Source organism: Manduca sexta, chromosome 1, assembly GCF_014839805.1.
Source record: "Manduca sexta isolate Smith_Timp_Sample1 chromosome 1, JHU_Msex_v1.0, whole genome shotgun sequence".
Lineage (NCBI taxonomy): Eukaryota > Metazoa > Arthropoda > Insecta > Lepidoptera > Sphingidae > Manduca > Manduca sexta.
The window spans coordinates 2,516,524-2,538,239 of record NC_051115.1 but is presented as its reverse complement, the minus strand read 5'-3'; the positions used below and the strand labels follow the sequence as shown (position 1 = coordinate 2,538,239).

At 37.7% G+C, this 21,716-nt stretch overlaps 1 protein-coding gene across 2 annotated transcripts in view; it reads right to left on the bottom strand.

Moving 5' to 3' along the window:
* LOC115447708 (monocarboxylate transporter 13) overlaps nt 1-21,716 on the bottom strand; it is a 62,336-nt gene that overhangs the window by 40,096 nt on the left and 524 nt on the right. The gene's annotated exons all lie outside the window — the stretch shown is intronic.

Here is a 21,716-nt window from a genome sequence, read left to right as displayed (position 1 = left end):
CGGTCCGATCTACGCAGAATGAGCTTACAGTGCCTTGAAGTCTTTTTTTTTTTTTTTGGTTTCGCGGAGAAAGTGCCTTATTACTACCGCCCAGCCTTCGTGGGGGGCGACTGAGCGGTTATGCTGGGGTAACCGTGCCTTACGGCCCGGCGTTGAGCCGCCCGGATTTGATGATGACCTTCGGGCGACCGCCGGGCCGAGTCCCTCACCCTATATACAACTTAACCTATGCACGGCCTACCAGCTAAAACTCCGCGGTGACCCTCTTCGGCGCATTAGGGACGGCTGCGGGCTTCCTCTGACGTTGAAGTGTCTAGTCTGCGACCGCAGCCGCCCCTGCGCGGTGCCGTCTTGCGGCCCGTCTCCTATGGGGGGGGCTCAGAAGCCCCGCGCACCGAAGGACGCCCTCGGCGTCTACGGCAGTGTGAGGCCAACAGCACACTGCCGTCCATCCCGGGGGTCAACCGAAAGATGTGTAAAAATGCTCAAAAATGCACTAGGGCGGACAGCCCCCTGCTGCCCGCCGACGACCCCCTTCGTGGCCCCTATTAGTCGCCTCTTACGACAGGCAGGGGATACCGTGGTGGAATTCTCCAAACGCCCCCATTCCACAGGGCGGAAGTGCCTTGAAGTCTGACAGCCGGTTTGGATTCCGATTTAATTATAATAAGACAACACATGTCTAAGGATGGCGAGCGCAGTGGAACACCGAACAATACTTTGTTATCCAAGGTGTTGAATATTTCTAATGCTTATTGATCGTATCACTTACCATCAGGCGAACGGCAAGCTCGTCTCGTCATTCAAAACAAAAAAATAATAAATACAAAACAGGATCCAATGTGATACTAAGATCGAGGCAGTGACAAAATAATGCACCATCTCCGGTCGAATTCAATCAAGCAGGCCTTAACCCGGTAAATGATGATTTCCTTTTGTTTCAGACGATTCGTCGCGAAACGAATTTCCGCTTTCAAAACAAATCATTAAGGTAATTTAAATTCGGTTGATTACTTAACTGGTTACCATTTCCTTGTTGACGATTAGAAGCCGTGTCTCAGCTTTGGAGTAACATCTCAAGTAGACAATTGTAGAAGGATTTTATGAACGAAAAAAATCAAAAAATTGCGCGGTGATTTTGAAAATTTAAGAAAACTTAACGAAAATATAAATTTTACATAACTGTCAGTGGTTTGAAATAATTGTCAACGATTGACAGAATGCGCGCTGCAAATTCATAGTTAAGACGAGACAACGTCTGTCGGGTCAACTAGTTAATATTAATATCAGCCCTGTATTATATACTGTCCCACTGCACGGGCCTCCTCTACTACTGAGAGGGATTAGACCTTAGTGCACCACGCTGGCCTAGTGCAGATTGGTAGAATTCACACACCCTTGCAAATTCCTATAAAGAGTTTCTCAGGTATGCAGATTTCCTCACGATGTTTTCCTTCACCGTTAAAGCAAGCGATAATTCACAAAAAATACACACATCATTTAGAAAAGTCATTGGTGTGTGCCCTTGGGATTTGAACCTGCGGACATTCGTCTCGGCAGTCCGTTCCACTTCCAACTAGTCTATCGCTTATAATACCAGGATTATAACTTCGCAAACCGAACTCGCGTGTGTCAAGCGATAGTAACTTAAACAAACATCGATAAACGATAATGATAACATGACGAAGATATAGTCATTAATGGAAACGTAGGTATAGATTGACTTCAAATGAGTGCTTCATTATTAGACATATTTTTGTTTTTGTTTTATTGCTTTGAATGATGAGACGAGCTCGCCGTTCGCCTGATGATAAGCGACACAACTGCCCATAAACAGTAGAAACACCAACCCTTGAATTACAAAGTTTTTTTTATTGCTTTGAATGACGAGACGAGCTTGCCGTTTGTCTGATGACAAGCGATACTACACATAAACAGTAGAAACACCAACACCTTGAATTACAAAGTATTGTTTGGTATTCCACTGCGCCCGCCATCCTGAGATGTGTGATAATACTTCATATTTGGATAATCATGAAGATGTTTAAATCAGTTTAGTTCGCTTATGCATAGGACAGAATGTACACAGGGAAAAATGAGTCTATTAGTTGCTTCTGCCAACCCTTCGCGGATAAAAATACGCTATGCGTAAAAGAGTAAAATAATTTAAACAATTAAAAGTCTAACTGACTTAATCGTCATTTTTTTGCGACACTTACTTTCATACATATTTAAAATCAGGATTTCTTTCTGTTTTTTTTAATAAAAAAAAATCGAAAAAAAAATGTCGCTTCAGTCAATTAGCCATTTAACCGTCTAATTAATTCCATTATGTAATAAAAAAATATCAATGTCATCATTATAATGGTTGACATCCAACAATAAAAACTTAACAGCCGCTCATAATAATAAAAAAACAAAGTCGCATCTAGATACCATAGATCGGCGTACAGCGGGCGGGGTCAACGGCCTTGAGTATTCGGCTACGTAGGAAGGTAACGCGAATTTATGTTCCGACAAACGGAACAGAACTTGTAATTTCAGGGGTCCGTGGTGATGGATGGTAGGATATACAGGGTCATTTGGACATCGCGATACTAAATGAAACCACATACTTATCTACTTGGAAATAACACTACAATAAGTTACTTGAGCCGTAGATGTGAAATAAAAAATGTGTAAGTTTCGAACATAAATAATATATAATAAAAAGTACATACATACATAACATCACGCATTTATCCCCGAAGGGGTATGCAGAGGCGCAACTAGGGCACCCACTTTTCGTCAAGTATGTTCCGTCCCATGATGTGATAGGGTGGCGAGCCTATCGCCATATCGGGCACAAATTCCAGACTCCGGGCTGATACTGAGCAGAAAAACCCAAATATCACTTTGCCCGACCCGGGATTCGAACCCAGGACCTCAGAGCGCTGTCGTACCGGACATGCAATACAACTACGCCACCGAGGCAGTCATAATAAAAAGGCATAATAAAAAGTAATTTTAATTATACGCGCCCTAATGCCACTACTACTACTCTAAGAGAATTCGTTGCAGCAACATCATACTTTCAGTCCGAAATACACACACGCACGCCATATTCGCATTAAACTACAAAATGACCCAAATCAGAAAACTAAAACCAGGATTTTTGGTGAAAGCATCCGTTATTAATGGATGTGTTTTGGCACAATGTCAGCAAAGGTGAAGACGAGTATGTGGTTTCATTTAGCAACGCAATGTCAACATGACCCTGTATAATATCCGCCCGGACAGCGACCGCACACATGGTGTTAAAACCCGTCATAGTGGTGGTACGTGTCGCGTTCCGGGATCAGCCTGTGTATATTCCAACAGGCATAATTGTGTCGAAGGGTAATCAACTCTCATCAGTCGACATTCTATTGGACCCCACTCTTAACATCAGATGCAGTGTAATCACTGTTCCGTGCGCGTACAAAAAATTGGCGGCGTAAAGGTTGACACCGCTGTAGAGGAACAGATGGTTGCGTTCCTCTATGGAAGGGGAAGATTCCCAGTCAGGCAGATGTTTGTGACCGGCCGCGGCCCAGGGCCGTAGCTAGACTTGAATTTAAGGTAGGGCAGCTGTTTTTACAAGCAGGACGGAAATAAAAATGTCACTAGATCTGATCTGCTCAATCGATTTTTGGTTTCCTTAACTTGTGTGAGTGAGCAAAAAAAAAAAAAAGGTAAATTAACTTACGTAATTTTTAAGCTAATATACAGATTGTAACAAAAATCCCCTAAATCTCGAAAGAAGGTATTTCACCCCACAATACGAATAACTTACTATGGGACCAACTTCCAAATCGTAAAATAAAACCGCTGCTCCATATATATTCATTGAGTCGTAATGTACAATTTAGTTCATTATTAAGGTAGGGCATTAGTATTTTAAGACAGGGCATTAGCATTTTAAGGTAGGGCATTGCCCCACAATGCTCCCCCCTAGCTACGGCCCTGCCGCGGCCCCTCCGACGGTTCCTATTCGGAGGTGGTATATATACTGCGTCGCGCGAATTGTGCAATCGTAATCCAGGATCGTCTGTCGCCATCTTGCGTGATTAATAATAATAATATCAGCCCTGTATTATATACTTGCCCACTGCTGAGCACGGGCCTCCTCTACTATTGAGAGGGATTAGGCCTTAGTCCACCACGCTGGCCTAGTGCGGATTGGTAGACTTCACACACCTTCGAAATTATATAGAACTTCTCAGATGTGCAGGTTTCCTCACGATGTTTTCCTTCACCGTTAAAGCGAACGATATATTCACAAAGAATACACACATGATTTTAGAAAAGTCAGAGGTGTGTGCCCTTGGGATTTGAACCTGCGGACATTCGTCTCGGCAGTCCGTTCCACGCCCAACTAGGCTATCGCTGCTTTCTATATATTAAAAAATTCTTTCTATATATATTTCAATCATCTTGCGTGATTGCTAAGCGATAAATCACTATAGTTGTGTCAGTATTACATAGGTCTTCTCGAAGTACCGCTGATGTTGACAAGATGGCGGTATGTATACTAATTGTACCGCTACAGAAAAAAACATTGAAATAGTGGGCGGTAGGGTACAGTGGCTTATCGTGAAGTTTTCCGAAGAAATTCTCTTGTGAGATCAGCATCAAAATTGGTTAAAAATAAGGCAGTTATTCATATCTGAAATATTGTTGCGAGCAAGAATGGGGGCGTGGTGGGGTTATCGCGCTGTCCTTTTCTCACTCACACAGCGTTGTAGCCGATTGCACTGGGTGACGTCACTTTTCACTATTACTACAATTTGTTAGCTTCCTTTTCCACCAAATTTCAAAGCTTTACAACTTATTTATTATTGCGTGGATTTTTAAATTGTGTTAAACGCTCTATTTACAATAAACATTATATTAGCTAAATTAATTACATAATACAATTTTTAGACATTTTTTGACAACGTCCAAACAGAGACAATAATAGAATAGTCGCCGCGTGACATATCTTCTATTCTGCCAGCCGAGCAACCGAATACTTCCGGAAACGCCCGATGTCATCGGCTAGGATAGCGGCAAGTAACAATTGTTTTTCCTATACAGTATGGATGTAATACATTTTTGATAAAAGTATTTTAAGTAAGTCGTCAACTACTCTATTGCAATAAAAAATGTACGGAACCCTGATCATCGCGCTTGTATGTAATTTTACACTGCCAAAACAGTAGGTTAACACACTTTGAACTAATTATAAATAGGTTACCGACCTCTGTGGAGGTAAACCACTCCAATACTCAACCGTAGGCTACAAGTGGATCGAAATGGGACGCCATTTGGACCATTTCGGTAAATAAAATTTGGTTCTTGGTTTCTGATTTATGTTTTTTATCTTACCCTAAAATCTGGTATAAAATATGTCTTGGTAATCCATGCATATTATAAAACAACTAGCGACCCGCCCCGGCTTCGCACGGGTGCAATGCTGATCGGCCCGCTCTGGCTTCGCACGGGTATAACCTAACAAAATAACAGTATTTCTCCACTATTTAATGGATGTTATTATACATATAAACCTTCCTCTTGAACCACTCTATCTATTAAAAAAACCGCATCAAAATCCGTTGCGTAGTTTTAAAGATTTAAGCACACATAGGGACAGAGAAAGCGACTTTGTTTTATACTATGTAGTGAAGTCCCCTTTTCTGTCTGTATGTTATCGATTTTCTCGAAATCTACTGAACGGATTTCTATAAAATTTGGTATGGAGATAGTTTAAGACCTTGGGAAGATTATAGGCTAATTTCCATCCCGGGAAATATATAGCGGGACTTTTATCCCGAAAAACTCCTTCACGCGGGCTAAGCTACTATCGGAATAAATCTGATTTGATTGTAATCTGTTTCGCGTCTTTATTTAATAAAAATAATATAAAATAAAAAAATAAAAACTACTTTATTAAAAACCACCTTCCAAAGCAAGTTCTATAACCCAATGAGGAGAAAAAGGCAAAATTATTTAATAGAAACTGATCCTCACTTCCGACGACCGGCCAATTCACTGCCTTCCATATTATATAATAATAATATCACTACTGAGAGGGATTAGGCCTTAGTCCACCACGCTGGCCTAGTGCGGGTTGGTAGACTTCACACACCTTCGAAATTCCTATAGAGAACTTCTCAGATGTGCAGGTTTCCTCACGATGTTTTCCTTCACCGTTAAAGCGAACGACATATTCACAAAGAATACACACATGATTTTTTAGAAAAGTCTGAGGTGTGTGCCCTTGGGATTTGAACCTGCGGACATTCGTCTCGGCAGTCCGTTCCACACCCAACTAGGCTAGACTAGCCTTCCATATTGTTTTCAAATATTTTTTATTTGTTACCCGCAAATCGACTTTTATTATAGTTCAATCATAAATCTTCCACTCACGCCATTACTTGGGTTAATTCCTGTGTACATAAACTTAACGAGACGTTTACGTGTTTTGTTCCGATGACCACTCCACTGATAAAGGATTTGGGTCACCCACTTGGTCAATTTGGGCTCTAATCGAAAGTACAAACACTTTTACAATTGATAATATTACAAAATGTAAACGTGCCTTAAACAAAAATACCGTTATAATTTTATTATTAATAGTTAATTTCGAAGAAAAAAATTAAAAACAGAAAAATGCGTGATGACGTCATACATACGGTTGAATGAAGTATTTTACTTGGTCCATCTTACTATTTATTTTAAAAAATACGTCACCGTCATTTGTCAATGTCAAATGTCAATGTTACAAAAGGCATGTCACAACTGTCACTTTCCAAGAGAGAGACAAAAAAGTCTGTCACTTAATTTTTTTTTTTACTGCAAAGCAAAAGCCATTAACGTCATTTGGTGGTTACGTTCTTTTAGAATAAAACAAACTTCAAAATTAAAATCATGAATGAAAATATCCGAATTATGAAATTTTCTCCCGACGTATCGAAGACTTTGCAGCTTTCGTGGTCACGTAGCGGTCTGAGGTGTTAACTACTTAATGCTTGACATGTTAGCCGGCTAACGTGACAGTTACATGACATTACGCGTGTCACGGGAATATAACCTTATTATTTATTACATAATAAGGTTCTTTTTCCGTGACACGCGTAATGTCATGTAGCTGTCATGTTAGCCGGCTAACATTCCAATCATTCCGATGGCAAATGAGTTAAGAGTGAGATACACAGATAAAGCCGCTACCAATACAAAGTATAAGTCATGAGTCAGGTTCGCGAGCGGCGACGCACGCAGCCGTGTCCTTACGCTAGACCACGGTGCGTACAAGTTGACCTCAACCGAGATACTGATATATACCGCTTTACCATCACGACTGTTCCCCGTAAAGGGTAGGCAGAAATGTATTACCCTCATTTCGCCGTTGAGTTGCTGATGCGTAGTTGAGTTACGGAAAAAATATATATTATATAACATGAGGAAACTTGCATACCTGAGAAGTTCTCTATTGGAATTTTGAGGATGTGTGAAGTCTGCCCGCACTACGGCGTGGTGGACTAAGGCCTAATCCCTCAGTAGAGGAGGCCCGTGCAGTGGGACAGTGTATAATACAGGGCTGATATTATTATAAATTCTATATATCTGATTTTATATCTATCTATCTATAGGGGCCGTTCATGTATTACGTAACGCAATTTGGAGGGAGGGGGGGGGTCTTGTAAAACGTTACGATGCGTTACAGTATTATGTAACATTGTTTTTTTTATTTTAAAACAATAACGAAGGTGTTTTAGCGATTTTCCGGTATTTTGCGTAAAATAATTCAGAATATTACAAAAAAAAATTGACTTTAGAGTTACATAACTTTTGGAGGGGGAACGGGGGCGTACGGGAAAACGTTACGGCGCGTTACATAGGGGGTTAAAATATTCAAAAATTGCGTTACGTAATACTTGAACGGCCCCATACTACTAGAGCGTCGCCAGCCGATGGCCCAGGGAGGCGCGGGAGGCGGGGATGGCGAGTTGATATGGAGAATGAGAAAAGTAGGAATTGTAGGTAAAGTCGAGAGCACATGTTCCTCCCTCTCTCCCGCTTTAATAATAACATAGAGCAGAGCGTAATTGAGAGTACAGAATATTAGGAATGGAATTGGTGAATTCATTCCAGTTTCGACGTACGGGCATGATCGATCAAGCTAGTCAAGTCAAAGACTTAGGGCTCTGGTTGCTTTACATTTGGCAACTTTTTAAATGAAAACTTTGTTTTTTTTTAAAAAGCTACATTTCCGATAAAACTTTTTCACACCGCCAGAGCTGTAGGCAAAAGCTAGTATTTCATATACATCGCTACATAGTATAAAACAAAGTCGCTTTCTCTGTCCCTATCTATGTATGCTTAAATCTTTAAAACTACGCAGCGGATTTTGATGCGGTTTTTTTTAATAGATAGAGTGATTCAAGAGGAAGGTTTATATGTATAATAACATCCATTAAATAGTGGAGAAATACTGTTATTTTGTTATGTTATACCCGTGCGAAGCCAGAGCGGGCCGCTATGTTTTTATATACAACGTTCACAGTTTTTCTGTAGTGTATTTAGTATCAGCATTGCACCCGTGCGAAGCCGGGGCGAGTTATATTATAAGACATATATCTTTTACATAATATATCACCACACGGTCATGCGAGCCGTGTTTACTCAACTCAAACTCGGACGTCGGCCGTCACACGACGTGACGTCAGGATAACATGAGAACGCATTATGGCGTCGAGTTCCACAATGCTATACCAAGTTTTACACGCGGCTCGGATCGTCTTTTCAATATTTTCAATGGCGCTTACAAGATACCGAAGATAAAAAAGCGGCGATAGCCTAGTTGGTTGTGGAACGGATTGCTGAAACGAATGTACGCAGGTTCAAATCTCAAGGGTAAATACCTCTGACTTTTCTAAAGTGATGTGTGTGTTTGTGAATTATCGCTTGCTTTAACGGTGAAGGAAAACATCCTGAGGAAACCTGCATACCTGAGAAGTTCTCTATAGGAATTTTCGAGGGTGTGTGAAGTCTACCAATCCGCACTACAGCGTGGTGGACTAAGGCCTATTCCCTCAGTAGTAGAGGAGGCCCGTGCTCAGCAGTGGGCAAGTATATAATACAGGGCTGATATTATTATTATTTATTTATGGGGCGAGCATATCGCCTTATACAGTGTCAATGCCTGACCCGAGATTCGAATCCAGAAAATCAGAGCGATGGTCGTACATATATTATACTACGAAAGAATCAATAAGTACTTTGATTCACGCACTGCTATGAAGTAAAGAAGGATAATGATTTTAACACATATAGGGTGGATTTTTGAAATGGACCAGTAAGGGTAGCTACCTTGACCTAAAAGAACACTTTCTTAGAATGTCCATCAATTTTGAAGATATTAAGATCCTTAAGGTAGCTGCCCCTGTTAGCCCATCTCAAAAATCCACTCTGTCTTAAAATCATTACCCTTCTTTGCTTCGTTGCAGTGGGGTAAACCAAACCACACTGATTGATGATTCCTTCCTAGACAAATTCTGGCCACTATGATATACAATCTCAACGGTGAACAGCCACGCAGGAGATATTATAGTGCACAAATGTGTGCACTCTCTCTGTTCCTTCTCATAGTCCGGTGAGACAACATGACCGGAGAGATCAACAGCATCAACGGCTTTACATGCCGACGCACTGGGGCATCACACATTCCTGACTCCGAGCTGCGACTGAGTAATTTGTAACATGGAATATCTAACTATTTTGCCTTGACCTGGGATTCGAACCTAGGACCTCAGGACAGTCATACTCGTACCATGTACAATTACAACTACGCTATCAAGGCAGTCAAAACTCTACTCGAGTAAGCTAACATACGGTCAAATTCGAGGCAAAACCAACATAGCCTAGAAACTAACATACTAAATACATTTGTCAACTGTTTTAACAAATAAAATGTGTCACCGACACTATGAAATGACGTGGTATTTGCACAAAGTCTATACTGGTGGTAGGTGTCTCATATGTGAGAGTCCTGGGTAGGTACCACCGCAATGCTATTTCTACCAAGCAGTGTGTACACTGTGTTGTGTTCCGGTTTGAAGGACATTGTAGCCAACTACTGGATATACTTAACATCTCATGTCTCAGGATGGCGAGCGCAGTGGAATACTAAATACTTTGTAATTCAAAGTGTTGGGTGTTTCTTCTGTTTACGGGCGATCGTATCGCTTACCATCTTTCAACTTCATCTTACGACTTTGCGGATGAACAACACCTCAGTCCCCGCCGTTACCATGAAGGCTGCAAAGTCTTCGAAACGTCGGGAGAAGAGTAAAATATTAAAACCGCGATAAAATACGAAAAATAATTTATTTTTAATAGAAAAATGTGCTGATTTTAAATACGTATGAAACATAATGTCGCAAAACAAATGTCGATTAAAACAATTAGCCTTTCAACCGTACATATACAGTGGAAACCGGTTATAACGACACCGGTTATAGCGATGCATCGGTTATAACGACTTAATAATAAGGTCCCTTTAAGTAAATACATATAAAAATAGTATCGTTTATAACGACTATCGGATATAGCGCGCAGATCCGGTGGTCCCTTCAATGTCGCTATAACCGGTTTTCAACGTATATTATTATTCAGGACATTTCGCAAAACAAACTATAACAACGCATTACCAACAACACAGTACAAACAACTGGATGTTTGCATTTCCTGTTGCCGCTACGTTTGTAAATTGGCATCATAACGTACACATTATCAGTCGTGTGATAACTTATCGTTTGTTGCCGTCTCGGAAGATTTGCGGAGGGGGGGGGGAGGGGGCGTGTAGACTAAACTAGTTACTTTGTATATAGATCACTACATAGTATAAAACAAAGTCGCTTTCTCTGTCCCTATGTCCCTTTGTATGCTTAAATCTTTAAAACTACGCAACGGATTTTGATGCGTTTTTTTTTAATAGATAGAGTGATTCAAGAGGAAGGTTTATATGTATAATAACATCCATTAAATAGTGGAGAAATACTGTTATTTTGTTATGTTATACCCGTGCGAAGCCAGAGCGGGCCGCTATGTTTTCATATACAACGTTCACAGTTTTTCTGTAGTGTATTTAGTATCAGCATTGCACCCGTGCGAAGCCGGGGCGGGTCGCTAGTATAATATATACGCAATGTAGTTAAATAGAGATAAACGTGTTGCCTTATTTGCTGGTAGTATACAGGCTCATATTAACATTGCGTTACTAAATGAAACCACGTTATTATCTTCTTGAAAATAACACTTTACAATAAATTACTTGAGCCGTAGATGTAAAATAAGTGTAAGTATCGAACAAAATAAATATTTATAAAAGGTAATTTAATTTTCACGCGCCCTAATGCCACTACTACTACTCTAAAATTCGTTGCAGCCAAAACATAATTTTAGTCACAAATACACTGATACACAATATACTCGCACTAAACAACAAAATCATCGGGATTTTTATTTTAAATATCCGCCATTCACGAATGATTTTGACACAATGTTAGCAAAGGCAAAGACGTGTATGTTGTTTCATTTAATAACGTGTGGCGGTACAATCGATGCATACACCGCCATCTTGTCAACATCGCCGGAACAGCAAGAGGATCGATTCAGTGAGGCAACTACAGTGATATCACACAGCAATCACGATAGATGGCGACGACGATCCTGAATCACGCTTGCACAATTTGAGCGACGCGTTGCATATATACCACCTCCGAATAGGAACCGTCGTCGGAGGGGCCGCGGCCGGTCAGGCGCAACATATGCCTGACTGGGAATCTTCCCCTTCCATAGAGGAACGCAACCATCTGTTCCTCTACAGTGGCGCTAACCTTTACGCCACTACAAACGCAATGTCAAAATGATCCTGTATACGTAATTTATTTAAATATACGTAAACGTCTTGTCTTATTTGCTGGTGGTAGGACATATTTTATATCCAGATAGCGACCGTACCATGGTGTTAAAACCCGCCATGGTGGCTCACGTAAGTCGCGTTCCGGGATCAGCCTGTGTATGCAGTACCAACAGGCATAATTGCCTCCCTCGACAATTCTTGTGCGCTCAGTCTCCACACCTGATGCTCTCACAGGAGGACATTTGTCGCTCTAGGCACACAATTAAGTGTATACCTCATGGTTGCCGATTCACATTGAGCATTTTCAAACACCCGCGCGATTTTAATTTGAAAAAAAATCTTCACGACACTGTGAGCTCATTCTGCTTAGAAATTACTATAAACAGCTAAAAAAATTTATAATTTCAAAATGTAGGTAGATATTGTAATGGACTTTGTGGATGAACAACATCTCAGTTCCCCCCGTGACCACGAAGGTTGTCTTCGAAACATCGGGAGAAATTCACAATATAAAAACCGCGATTGAATTCGAAAAATGGTTAATTTTAATGATAAAAAAAAAACTTATGATATTACTATAGTCTGTTCAGAAAGAGTACCATCGTGGTGGAAAAGTGAACTTTCGAATTTCACATAACAATCCCATCCCTGCCATTTGGTAAATGTTAAAGTCATTGTCATGTCGTATTGCCTTGTTATAAACGATCTTGCGTGTTGTTTTTAGGGATTTTTGTATAGAAACATACTAGAAATTGAACAAAAGAGGTAATTAAGGACAGTAGCCACCTCAAATCCCACTACGGTTCTTGTTCTGAACACGCAGTGGCGAAGCGTCCATACAAGCCGATTCCCACCGGCTTCCCTTTTAGGTTTTCGGTGATACTAAACAAAGCATTTAATAGGCAAATATAAAATACAACATACCAGACAGTGGACAATAATTATAATAGCTTAACTTATTAATTAATGATCACTTAATAATGACATCTATCGGCGAATAGCCCGTTGTTTCTTAATTTAATCGATATCGATTACCTATTTTAAATAACGTTAGATGGCGCGATTTTATAAATGTTTCAATTATTTACGCATAATAGGTAATTTAGTAGGTATTTCAACGTTAGTCGATTTCGAATCAAGACTAATTCGTTGTCTTAGTTTTTGTTTTCCCATAAATTGCTCCCGATATCTTAACTGACGCAAATCTTTTCACACCGGGTTACCTTTTGAAAAATTTCACTCTTCGCCACTGCTGAACAGACTATAGTATAGTGCGTAGGCGCAGATGCACCTCCCTAAAACTAAACTTGACGGCACCTATGACGTCAGTCGTTAATTTAACAACCAGTACTGAACTAACGGCGCCTACGCATTACGTCGTAAACCCAAAAGTATGATGTTATACTTGACTCGTATTGATGAATATTCTTTTAAACTTTAATAGCAAATTATCTTCAAAAAAAGGAGTTTTCAATTCGACTTGTATTTTTTAATATGTTTGTTACCTCAGAACTGATTTATTGACCGATTGGAAAAATCTTTTTTTATTCAACATGCTACCAGACAGATCTATAGTTTAGTTTTAAACCGAAATAACTAGAATAAGTACTCGCATGTCGACCGAGTACACGTAATTGCGAAATTTGCTTTCCCGTCACTTTATCAACGGTGTTTTTGCGTTTGGTTTTTGGTAAATACAAACGCACACTCACACCTTTATCCTTAAAGGGGTAGCCAGAACCGTAACCGGTGTATTCCGTCTCATGATGTTACACGAGCGAGTCTAATACAATACAACCCCCCCCCCCCCCGCAAAGGCACACTGCAGTGTGTATACCTCATGGTTGCCAATTCACATTGAGGCCTACAGGCTCTCGCGAACATTTCCCAGTCTTCTCCGCTCCCCTAATCCTAGTACTTTCGTCTTCCTTCCCCTTCGCTACCAGCCTTTTCCCCCTCTTCCACTTTCCTCCAGTGCCCTGCCGTTAAGCCAGGGGGAACGTAGTATACGGTTCGTTTGTTTACCCCGGTATAGACTGTACTTTGAAAATTAAATATACTGTATGCATCCTGTATGTATTAAAACGAATAAATAATAACATTACGCCTGGAGCGGCTGATTACGAGGGGTGTGTCCGTGTGATAAGAGTCCGATAAAACTGGATGACGCACGTACAAACAACACCACTTTGTGTGACAAACGTTTCGAGCAGGGCCAAATGTTTCAGTTATAATACCCATTACAGCTTCATATACAGCCGTTACCAGTAATAATAATAATATAGTAATATCATCCCTGTATTATATACTGTTCCACTGCTGCACAGGCCTCCTTTATTGAGAGGGATTAGGCCTTAGTCCACCACGCTGTAGTGCGGGCAGACTTCACACACCCTCGAAATTCCTACAAACTTCTCAAGTATACAGATTATCTCACGATGTTTTCCTTCACCGTTAAAGCAAGCGATAATAGGGGACCGGCCTATGCTTGATTTTGTACATTATTCTATATGTAATGATTAATAATACGAAAAAGGAGCATTCCTGTGAAAACTACATTAAAATTGGTTGAAAAATGAGCGAGTAATTCATATTTAAAATATTGTAACGTACAGAAGGGGCGCGATGTGGGGATATCGCTTCATCTCTTTCTTTTGCACGCGTCGAATTTCCGATGACGTCACATATGGGTACTTCGCCTCTTTTCTGTTTCATGATAATTACCCCTTCTACCGAAATTCAAAGACTTATAACTTGTTGATTTTTTACCGGATTGCAATAATTCCTTCTATTATTATTTATATTATGTAAATATTTGATAATAGTAAAGAACAAAAATGAGTCCGGTACCCTATTCACAAATACATAACTTTAGAAGTCACACGTGTGTTTTGGTTTTGAACCTGCAGACATTCGTCTCGGTAGTCCGTTCCACAACCAACTAGGCTATCGCTACACCAATATACTTACTAAATACTGCACCATATTGCCAGCCCCATAGTACAGTGACCAGCTCCGAGGTACACTCGCACCAATCATGTCTTGTTAATGTTACGCTAACGTGTAGGGTGGCTGTACTGTGGGATTTATTTAGGATATTTTATGCTCAAAAATTGTATACTAGAAAGTCATACTGAAATGTACCTATGCACGTAATTAAAACAACCATTTACTCTGGATAGTCATTTATTACTGAATGACGTTAGCTGCGTATCGGCATGACAGTGACAGCATTTTTTTTTAATAGTTTGCACTCAGGCTGTGGGTGTCATACATATCACGTACACTGACTTTTTCTAAGACGAATCTACCCTAAGTACCTAGGTCTTGGCCACTGTAAAATTTCACGCGAATCCGTAGAGCCATTTCTTTTAACGAATAGACAAACATTTTCAAAAACTTATGTATTAATATTAGTCACATTACTACTTTATTTCTAGATACTGTTGGTACTGTATACGCCAGTATGATATATCAAACACATATAACCCTTTTACTAGTACAGTAACCAGCTCTGTGAAACATTACCGTCGAGCCGCGTTTATGTGATGTATCTGTCAGAAATACACACACGCTATATTAGCATTAAACTACAAAATGATAAAAAAATCTGAAAAACAAACCAGGATTTTTTGGCAAAATATTCGTTATCATACATGATTTTTGATACAATATTAGCATTGGTTGTTACGAGTATCTGTTTTTATTTATTAACGCAATTATTCAGTGTAAAATCATTAACTCAGTATCAAAATTATCCTGTGTAAATGAACGTTATTATCCCGGTTATCTAAACAAGCATGGTCACCCCAACAGACGTTGACCCGTGGATTGTCCATTGTTATTTTTAATAATCATTAATGGTACACCCACTTCGCCCGCATAGTCCTTACCGTACGTCCAGGAATTCCTCTATACAATCAACTACTGCAATTGCCGTTAATGCAAAACAATATTTTTAACCGGCGAAAAAAAAATTGAGTTATAAGTTTGTTTTTTTTTTTTCGATTTTTTTTAACATGTACTTTTGTTAGGTCTATTTTTTTCGATTTTTTTTTCATGACCCTCCGTTAGTTAGCCTGACAAGGGCCAGCTTATCCAACACATTGGACTTCTGAGTGAGTGCTTTAGGGCTTATACACAAACATGATATGACGTCGCGTCGCGTCGTCCTATGACGCGACGTCATTTCACGATGCGACGTCGCGACGGTTTAGTTCAGTGACATATAGATACAAAATAAATTTTATATAATAGGGGACCGGCCTATGCTTGATTTTGTACATTATTCTATATGTAATGGTTAATAATACGAAAAAGAAGCTCTCCTGCGAAAACTGCATAAAAATTGGTTAAAAAATGAGCGAGTAATTCATATTTAAAATATTGTAATGTGCAGAATTGGGCGCGATGTGGGGATAGCGCTTCATCTCTTTCTTTCGCACGCGTCTTAATTCCCGTCTTCGTATTTCGTCTTTTCTGTTTCCTGTTAATTACCCCTTCCATCGAAATTCAAAGACTTATAACTTGTTGATTTTTTAACGGATTTTAATAATTCCTTCTGTGTTATAATTTATATTACGTAAATATTTGATAATAGTAAAGAACAAAAATTAGTCCGGTACCCTATTATCCAAAAAAAAAACAACGCAAAAACACAACTAAAACGGTCACAGGAAAGCAAAAATCGCAATTTACTTAGACAATACATGCATATGACATATTTCAGTTATTTCGGTTCAAAAAAACAAACTAATAAATCGATTTTGAAAATATTACTATAGGACCAATCTGAAATTATAGCGTTTGATTAAAAAGAAAAATCCAAATGCGTCAATAAATGACTGTGCTAACTAATTATATGTAAAAGTATGATATGAAATAGGAATTTTAATGCATAATGCATTGTCAAAATTTGTGGTATATGTTTAAGAGATTCATAGGTTCCCACAGACAAACTGTACAAGCAGTTTTCAAGGACAAACTATTATTAAGATATGCATTTACATATAATGTTGATTGTTTATCTATATATATAAAAATGAATCCCTATTTCCCTTAGTCACGCCATCACGCGTGAACGGCTGGACCGAATTCACTATTTTTGTTGTGTTTGTTTTTGTCAGGAGAAGGTTCTTATGAAAGGAAAAATTCAAAAAATTGCCCTGAAAATTAGAAAATTAAAGAACACTTAACGAAAATATTAATTTTATATAACTGTCAATTGTTTGAAATAACTGTCAGCGATTGACAGAATGCGCGCTGCAAATTCATAGTTAAGACGATACAACGTCTGTCGGGTCAGCTAGTTAATGATAAATATTAAAAAAAGTATCAAACCTAAAAAAAAAGGAAAAATGTCACTTCGCATTGAAAAACTCCCTCCTTTTTTTAACTCGGTTACAGCACTGTAAAATTGACCTCATTTGCAATGTCGGTATACAAACAATAGTAATAAAAACGTGCGTAACAAATGACTCACGCGCAACAACTATTTGTTTATGAGTTTTATAAATTAAACACAATTGCGAATGGAATGTAACAAAGTTCTTTATACGTGCGCACACGCAATATGCCTATTCGAGCTGAGAAGTTTGTTACACTTAGCCGATGCGCGTACGCAGTTATTTGTGTGTTATCGGAATTTTGATATCAAATATCGTTGCCAATTGCTCAGTAAACAGATTGTTTCAATTACTTGAATAACAATTACATAACATTGTATAGAATAGATGGAAAATTTTAATATTATACCAACCTATCATTATATTTTATCCGCCGATTTATATACGTATATTTGAATAGGTCGTATAGGCCGCGGCCTATGGGCGGCAGCCTCTTAGTAGCTCAGATTTCAGAGACGCTCACTCGATTTAATTAATCATTCGTTAATTTAACTTTAGTGCCTTCCATAATACAAACAAATGGAAAATTATTAAGTATTTTAGGACCCTACATACATACATAAACCTACTAACATGGAGCGGCGGAAATAAAGTTACCTACACTTATTAAAAATATAAATCCGGCACTCAGCGTGGTGGACTGAGGCCTAATCTCTCAGTAGTAGAGGCCCGTGCAGTGGGACAATATATAATATAGGATAAATAGTATATTTATTATTTCCAAGCCATCGTCAGTCGCGCCTACTTCATTCAAATTGCATACATATGGTTACGCATAAGGAACCGATTTTTAAACAAATTCTATGGGATCTATCTAGAAGTTAATTCTTCAAAGGAAAAAAGTTTTATTCAGATCGCTTGATAAATGAACGATATATTCAGACATATCAAACATTAAAAAAAAAAACACTTCGAATTAAGACCCTCTTCCATTTTTAAATTCGATTAAAAACGCGTTTAGTTTCGCTGATTATCGAAGACTAAGAACACATTGTGTGAGTCCTAACCTCCAAAACTATCAATTTTGAAAATTGTTTAATTAATAAGAAGCTACATTACTGATGGTAGGTCTCTCATATGTGAAAGTCCGTCTGGGTAGGTACCACTGCAATGTCTATTTCTGTCAAGCGTGTAGTCACTGTTATGTTCCGGTTTGAAGGACATTGTAGCCAGTGTAACTACTGGACATAAGACTTAACATCTCATGTCTCAGGATGGCGAGCGCAGTGGAATACCAAACACTTTGTAATTCAAGCATCGCTTACCATCAGGCGAACGACAAACTCTTCTCGTCATTCAAAGCAATTAAATAAAATTACATTTTACACATGAAATGGATGTCAACGCGAACGGAACCGCGTGCAAAGCTAGTAACACAAATATTTTCATAACACAAGACGTGTAGCAATAGTGGACTATGTATAGATAGGGCAGGAAATCACAACAAAGAAACATGTGGACATTAGTCAAACCATAATTACGTTATAAGTTTGCGGCTTTGATTGCGTCAAAGTACATACATTTTTAACCGAGTTCGTAAAAGGGGGGTCATAATTCGATGTTTTTTTATGTTTATTACTGCAAAACTAGGGTTGCCAACATTTCATCGAGGAAATTTAATAAAAAATGCAGCACACTTCATATAATTATAGTATTTTACGGGAAAAGCACAAAATAGACAAATATATATTTGTTACTGATTTATTTTTATAAAAGTTTGGATACACATTGTCCCTTACGCAAAAGTTAATGTAAAGGAGCATTGAAAATGTAATATTTTTGCATACTATATATTCCTTTAATAGTATATTGTATGCAGACCCAAAATATAGTACAATACTATATATTATAGTACAGTTAGCAATCATACACAGACCGCCATATTAATCAATTTAAAAAAAATGATAAAATATTATTATTACAATGTACTTCCAGAGTGATTGTAGCAATTTTTTCCAAATCAGTTAAAAAGTTCAGTTTTAGTTATACCACTTTCAATAACCACTAAAACACTTTGTTATTAAGGTGGTAGCTCAAGGTCCATTTTCATACATTTTGTTTCGGCTTTAATCTGGGTAACTAAACAAGTATTGGCAAGTAAAGAATTTAAATTCACGTCTAGTTAGTGATTAGTTCTCGCAGTTGAAAGAAAAATGTAAAAAGAATTAATAATCATGGATATTTCTGCCTTTAAAATTTCGTCATATTGTCCCTTACGCAAAAGTTAATGTAAAGGAGCATTGAAAATGTAATATTTTTGCATACTATATATTCCTTTAATAGTATATTGTATGCAGACCCAAAATATAGTACAATACTATATATTATAGTACAGTTAGCAATCATACACAGACCGCCATATTAATCAATTTAAAAAAAATGATAAAATATTATTATTACAATGTACTTCCAGAGTGATTGTAGCAATTTTTTCCAAATCAGTTAAAAAGTTCAGTTTTAGTTATACCACTTTCAATAACCACTAAAACACTTTGTTATTAAGGTGGTAGCTCAAGGTCCATTTTCATACATTTTGTTTCGGCTTTAATCTGGGTAACTAAACAAGTATTGGCAAGTAAAGAATTTAAATTCACGTCTAGTTAGTGATTAGTTCTCGCAGTTGAAAGAAAAATGTAAAAATAATTAATAATCATGGATATTTCTGCCTTTAAAATTTCGTCATATTAATTTTTAAAGGCCGAAATATCCATGATTATTAATTATTTTTACGTTTTTCTTTCAACTGCGAGAACTAATCACTAACTAGACGTGAATTTAAATTCTTTACTTGCCAATACTTGTTTAGTTACCCAGATTAAAGCCGAAACAAAATGTATGAAAATGGACCTTGAGCTACCACCTTAAACACCTGCCTCCATCTTTCTCTGCTCCAGTTCCACTCTATGGTTGACTCGGAGAGAATGTCCTTGGCATTAAGTCTGACTATGCATGTGCATGCATGTGTGCTTTTCATAAAGTTACTAGTTGACCAGACAGACATTGTCCCGTCTTAAATATGAATTTGCAGCGTGCATTCTGACAATCACTGACAGTTATTCCAAACAATTGACAGTTATATAAAATTAATATTTTCGTTAAGTTTTCTAATTTTCCGCGCAATACTTTGAATATTTTTTTTTTTCATAAGAACCTTCTGACAATAACAAACACAATAAAAAAAATTAGTGGCGTGACCAAGGGAAATAGGGATTAAGTTTTATATATATACTTGTGAATATTTAACATCTAACCATTCAAGATATCCAAAATCATAGTTAACTTGACGGAGCCATTTGTAAAAAGAAGAAGACATTTTTTTTTCACAATAAAAGCTTGTGGGACAGTCATCACAACTGTTGTTATGTATATAGCTTGTTTATGGGCAAAGGAATCAATTCCATACCGCCAGAGCTATAATTTACTATAATTACTTATTGAATTGTCTTAAAAAAATATTTAATTTGAATAAATTAAAACATTAAAACAATGAACAATGTATTCATAAAACTATGTACTTGATAATTCTTCAGTTCATCTGGCTATACTAATATTATACAGAAGAAACATTTTTGAATTTGTTAGTAGGTTTGTAAAAGCTAAGTAAACTCTGGAACTATTGTATCAATTTTGAAAACTCTTTCATTATAAGAAGCTACATTACTCTAGAGTGATATATGCTGCTTTAAACAATGAAAATATTTTCCTGGAAAAACTTTTTAATTCTCAGAAAGCCATAAGCTAAAGTAAATTGTTGTATATTTTTTTGTTGTACTAACATTGCATTGCAAGTTTATTATGTTGTCATTAAATGAATTATGTTTATTATTTATTAATCAGTTTAATGACAATGCAATATCCAATTCAATTGTATGTTTAATGTTGCCTGGTTGATTTATAAATTATTTTATAAAATTTACTGAATGAATTATGAAAATAAAGTGTTTTTTTAAGTGTTGCATGGCTGTAAATGTGTACAGTTTTTAATGTATAATATCTCATAGAAAAATCTAAGTATTAAGGGAAAATTTGGTAAAAAAAATAGTAATTTTTAGGCTGTATTATTTTAATTATTCTTTGCCAATAACTATTTAAATGATGATTGTGTAAAATAACAGAAATTTCTATGTACAATATGTTTATAATACCCTTTTAAAATATAATTATTAGCCTGTTTGGACTTTGGAAGTATGCAATGGCAAAAGTATACATCCTACATGCTGTAAATATCCTCACTTTACAAAGTTCCGTAGTAATAAAATAAACCAACAACGTTTACCAAGAAGTATTTACTTGGCTCACGCACACTAATTACAAAGAACTAATAAAATAAAAACGCGAGGCTGTACGGTACAAACACCTTTGGCATTTCCACGAATGCGAAAACA